General features: G+C 35.5%; 1 long non-coding RNA gene across 1 annotated transcript; it reads right to left on the bottom strand.

The window, feature by feature from the left end:
* Positions 1-2754: 2754 nt before the first annotated feature.
* On the bottom strand, positions 2755-5241 carry LOC137405435 (uncharacterized). Its single transcript, XR_010979756.1, has 3 exons — positions 5202-5241; positions 4197-4351; positions 2755-2780 (listed from the first exon to the last, which is right to left on the bottom strand). It is a non-coding gene; the product is annotated as an uncharacterized lncRNA (long non-coding RNA).
* Positions 5242-6286: the final 1045 nt, after the last annotated feature.

The following is a 6286-nucleotide window of genomic DNA, read 5'->3' as shown; positions in this document are numbered from 1 at the left end:
CCCCAGGTGCAGATGTGGTTAACTTTCCCACAAATTTAAACATCTGTCTGATAGCATAGACTTTATGGTCTTTTAGGTTGAAGCCCTTGTTTTCTAATCTACAATTTCATCATACCCATGCATGTGGCATCTTGTCTAGCCACAGAAGGTATACAATACTGCGAATTGCTTGGGCTCAAGGTATTACTATACAAGTTGTAAGTACACTAAAAACAACACAGTTGCCTATCTTCAACACCAATTGTCTGGCATTACAGATAAATACAACATTATGAATGCCGCATGCAAATAATGCAACATTTCAATTTTGCTCAAGGCAACTAAAAAAGTCATGTTATTCGTATGCAATTGAGTAGGGAAAATGACTGTCATTCTGTTTGACTCTGGTACATTCAAACATTGTATACTAACAACTTGCACCTAAACCATCTACCTTTTTTATGTAATGTTGTTTATCATACAACAGTTGACATCCGGGAAGTACTTTCTCCCTAATCATAGGATTGCATATCACTTCATACACTTTCTATAACTAATGCGTACGTACTACTTGCTAAGGTATAACTGATACCAGTGTCTTATAGATAATAGACTATAAACTCTAGACCTATTAGTATGAAGGTATCTTTATTGTAGTAAACAAGTTTTTAAAATTTATAAAAGGAAAGATTTTCTGACACTAGTAACACAACAGAATCTATCAATAGGCTTGACAGAAAGATTTCTGTCTGCACACAGCGATCTTAAATGATATCTCTTGTGCATGGAGCTGTAATAAAACAACATGAGTTCTTAACATATTATTGATTTCATTGATTGGCGAGCTTGAGCACTTTTTCCAACATGCATGCAGTTCATGTGAAAAAGCCAACGCCTACTCTTATGTATGATGTATGCCCCTTCGCTCTATCATGCATGTATGACTAGACATTGCTCTCCTAAGTGTTGGCTGATGTTGCTCTACGAGAAAACTCCAAGTAACATTCTAATTCTATTGAATACCTAAATTGATACCGGAGAGATGATATGTTTGGTATTCATGTCAACTTCATGTAGTTTTGCATCTACTGTAATTGCAGGTATCGAATATTTTGTATGATACCTTTTATATTTGTTTGATGACTCGCTTATAAGACAGATGGACTGACATGGCCATGTTCGATGAGGTACTAGACTAAGTTTTTAACTCTGCAATGATAATCTTAGTTTGTATGAGCCTGAATAGTAAAATGCTTATACCTACCTATAGGCTATGTAGTGTATAAGGATGTCTCTTGTGGTGGATACATCCAGCACGTTGCACGTCTCTTTGTTCACTTGGACATTTTTCAGAAGTTTAGCACTTTTCTCACAAAATGCGCTCAGTGGAGTAGTTTCTACTCGGTCACACCCGTCTCTCGGTGGCTTCCTACAGGATATACCATCTTCTTTGCCTTGAGACTTCAATTTCAGACACGCGGGAGGAGGTTTTGGAGGACAGTCCAAGTTGACTGTCCTGTTTGTGACGTCACCACAGGTTTCTAAATCGCTCATGTTTCTTTAAACTCAAAATGTTAGTGAATTCGGATAATGTGCTGCGAGACATTCATTACATTCCATGTAGATTGGTCACAGCTCCTGCTGGCAGCAGCATGGCAAAGATTATTATACTCAGGCCCAACCTAACCCACTTTTGAAAGAGTGTATTTAACTTAAGCAAAGGTTTTTGCTTTCCCTTAGATAGATATGGGAGATTTTCCTATAGTAGAATAAATCACCCCTATGAGCTCTGTGTTGCTATTCATTTCAGTGTGAGTTGCCTTCTTTTTATGAGCCATGGAACTGGAAATTATTTAAGGTCTTCTCAGCTCTCTAGTAAAACAATATCCTAAGTTGTTTGATAGGTTTTTACAATACATTTTATATAGAGAAAACCTAGCACAAAATATTCTTTAGACAAAGGACGATTTTTAGATATCTTTGGCGTGGGTAGTCTTATTTCAAAGGTGCAAACCATTGCCACAAAGTGAGCATAGGTTTGTAAAATTGGTGGTCAGGGCCGACACAGCCGACTTTTGACAATTATCAAAGTGACCGCTATATAAGATTCTGTTTAATAGTTATGGTAGTTCAGTGTTGACGGTTGATGCTGTGACACAATAATTTACATTTAAATATGCCCTTTTTTGTGCTTTTGGTCTATTGGGTATCACAAATATTCAATTCTATTCATAGGTAGGTTTTTACATGAGAATGCTTCACGGAATCATTTTTATTACAAGTGACAAGTAACAGAATAAACACATTTATTTGGGGCCTCGGAGTATGTAGTAGGCTGTTACTATCACTCCTGAGAGAAGAATTAGCCCCATGGACAGACTTGCTAATTCCTTCTTCCACTCCTGTTTTTGGCAGTCTCCTTCTTTGAGGTTCTTTATTTTGTCCTACATAAAATATTAGTATAATTAATGGACATAACCTTTATTATTTCTTTTGTTTTTTTCATGGCAGTTTTTTCATGTGATCAACATCATTGTAATGTTTGGTCTAGAACTATGTCAGCAAACATGCAGATATCACAAATATCACTGAGACAGGTTTGTATGGACTGTCTTGTCAGCCCAGATATGCTTCCAAGTATATGCTACTGCGTAACTTACCCATCCTCCATTTGCCTCAATCCACTGGTCTACGAAGTTCTCCTTGAAGTATACCTCACACCAGTCCACAAGGTTTCTTACTTGTTTCGTACAGTTCAGTCTCATCGCTCTCACTGCTAACCTTCCCGTGTATATCATTACCTATGGAGAGAACATGGTTTGTTACTAAGCAGGCTATAGTCTATTCTGAGTTGTATGATAGCTCCGATGAAGTCGGCAGGCATGTGATGCATTGTTACAATTGACTGTATTTTGGAACTAAGTAAATATTTTGTACATATAATATTCATTTAAATTTTATCAATTAAGTACAGAAAGTTTGTTATATAATTTTTGTAGATCTGAAAAAAAAAAAAATTTTTTAACGGTCAAGGCAATGGTGCTACAGCCAATTTTACAAAAGAAAATGTTTTCAGTTATATTATAATTATAGTTATATTACTGTTATTATTATATTATTGTGCATTTAGGGAGTCAAACTGGATATGAATGGTTATCATTTCCACTTACGACGGCTTTAGTTGATTTCCTGCTTATCCTTTTATGAATGTTTTCGATATGTTAGCCATATTAGAAATAAAAATTTACACTTTTCTTTGTCTTCTTAAAAACTGCAATACTTTTTTAACTGAAAAAAATTGACTCGACATGTAGATTGTATTACAAATTATGGAAAAAGGGTGTTCCTTTGCTTGACCAAATTGTTTTATTTGTAGAAAACTATTAAAAGTGCTAGTCATGAATTCTAGCACTTTCTCTAACTGTTGCCATTGAAATAATGAAAACGATTTGCTAGTTGTTCATCAAAAATAGCAGGCATGCTAAAGTTTTACAGTAAAGGTGTGTAAGGGTGTCTTTTGGTATTTTCTACGCATTTGAGGTATTTGGTATACAATTAGGTTACGTATGCAAGAGGTGTTCAGATTCCAATTGTGTTTGTCTCACAATTTGAGGAGAGCTTTGCCGTAATTGTAGTGTATGAGAATGTATGATAACCGCGCCAGCTAAGGTTCATTACCAGTGGATACACGCACACAGGTCAATAAATGTATCAATAACAGTTATGCCGCAAGATCTTTATAAATATTCTGATGTTTTGAGGCTATCATAACCAAACAGTTGTCCTATAATGAACGCATTTCGTGTTCTAAATACATGTATGTTTTGAGTTATTTGCAGGTCATCGTTGTAGTAATAGCAGTGTCAGTCACATATCACTGAGAGTGGTACTTAGAATACAACTCCAAATTACTCCAATACGTAGATAACTCCGATATCCCGCCAAGCATTAGATGAAGCAAGTTTATGAATACACATATGACTAATCAATGATTATCATTTATCACATACAACATTTGCTGATAGATTATTATTGGTCTTTCGTCACGCATTCCCATCCAGAATAAATAAAAAATGAATTAAACTTCAATGTACAAGCCACTGTATCAGTTTTCATTCTAACGATGCTCAAGAACTAACAGAGGGGCGATATGGCAAATTGCGAGTTGAGTTAATCTATTTTATCATTACCATTAGCCAAATCATGCTCATGCTCACCAATATTATGCGGCCCCAGTTGATCATTTTGTCCTCAAATATCTTGCTCAAAGTATTAATGTAGTTGGACTTGGCGTAGTCATCGAGCACGTCAAACTGCTGCTCTGATAGGTCTAGGAAGGCAGCATGATAGATGTTGCACTCCATTTGCTTCCCTGTAAAATTATTCTGCTGAATAAATATTTGCAATGACTTATTTAAGCAGCGTTATCATAGTTTTGTTTGGCCGTCAGAGAATTCCTTACTTATTTTTATAGCGTCCACAATTTGTAACAGTTCTTCAGACATGGTACAGCCTTAATTTCAAATGATAGTTGTATGCTATTAATGACTACATTTATGGTAGTAGCCAGGGTCACTCACTGCTTCAGACACCATGAGTCAGTGGAAGCGAGCTGTTAGTTAATTATATGAAACCATTCTGGAGCTTTAAAACCAATGGCTTGTCTAATTGTCTTTTACCGATACGAATTTGTTGACAAGATGTAGGTAGCAGTTCAACTGTCATACATGTCATACAATGATCTGTTACAAATATTTTTGAACAGAAGAATAGAATTTGTGCATCCAAAATATATTGGATACGACTCAAGTTTTGTATATTAAAAGTAATGCTTTCAAATATACAAACAGTAGCAGTCATAGTGGAACTAGTATATCTATAGTAGACCATTTTATAAAGTAATTTTAATGTAAGTTAATATTCATAACAGCAAACAAATTTTACATGTTTGGTGGCAGTAGCAAAGGTTTGCATTTGTTAATCAATACAATGTTGTCTACTTCATATTCTACACATTTTACCACTAGAGCATTAAGTCCCTCATTGTACACGTTACTATCGCCTAGAACTAAAATTGTTTATGGAAGCCCAATAGCTTTATGTAATGGCATCACCTTGAAATGGTTAGTACCAAGATAAATGCATATTTTAACTTGCCAACAGTAATTTAGGAGTTTGTAATTGTGCTACCATGTACTCAAGTTGTATCAGGACATACTCACCAACCCAGCGTAGCTCTTCCATTCCTGGTGATTCACCGAGAGGCAACCCAACGAACAAGTCTCTTATCTTGTTTATCTTAGTCCCACAGAATCCTTGCTCATAGAGTCTGTGTGAACACCACATTTTAATCAATTGTTTGTGACTTATTAGCTAATGAAACATGGAGTTATCCTCTCACATCTTATCCTTCATTTTCGCATAAAAGTCTGTTGTTAGATATTCTAATTTCGTGTTTAAGATTATTTAGAATTTGTTGTCTGGACTTCTACTATTGAATGGACTTGAAAAATCTAAAACCATGCGTGTTTGATCAACTACAGTATATTAATGTACCGTAAAACCTCTAATTGAACGTCATGGCGCTCTATTTTTCAACCCCTCCTTTCTGGTGGCTGACAATTGGAGGTGGCGTTTAAATAGAGGCTGGCGTTGTATTTTTCCAATGGCTCCTCAGAATTTTGGGAAGATAAATTTAGCGCTTTTTTGGGCGATGCGAATGCCACCTATATTTTGCCCTCTTTTTCCGGTGGAGCGATGTGAAACCTGTTAGATGCAATAAATCTTCTAGCTTACCTCTAACTTGTCAAAGATCACTAAATAAAGTTTGCATGGGAAGCTGAGCGATATCTACCAGTTGCTACCTATTGCTTGCAATTAGTCTGCCATGATATCGCCTGTGCCTTGCTTTGCTATTTGTTAGAGCTTTCAATTTTTTATTTTATATCTATATTTATTAATGTTGAATAAAAGCTCATTGCATTCATTGATATGTTTGCTACAGTTTGTAGCCAAAAATTAGCTTTTTATGTGCAATAGAAGAAGAGTTATGAGCGTCGATCCATTGTAAGCCGTGTGAAGATAACCACCAGGATGCTATTAAATAGTATGCTATAAATCCGCAAATTTATAAGTTATGTAATGATAATCAATCAAATGCTACAAATATATACCGTAGATATATATTCATGAACAAGTGACATAAACGAACCCTACTTATATTACATGCAGAAACGAAAATTAATGGAATTAAAACAAAAATATTTGCATCGTTTGTTCGGATAGCCGCGTTCTGATTGTTGCTTTC

The sequence above is a fragment of the Watersipora subatra genome, chromosome 9 (assembly GCF_963576615.1).
Source record: "Watersipora subatra chromosome 9, tzWatSuba1.1, whole genome shotgun sequence".
Taxonomy (NCBI): Eukaryota; Metazoa; Bryozoa; class Gymnolaemata; order Cheilostomatida; family Watersiporidae; genus Watersipora; species Watersipora subatra.
Note: the sequence above shows the minus strand (reverse complement) of the source record. Positions and strands in the feature narration are given on the sequence as shown.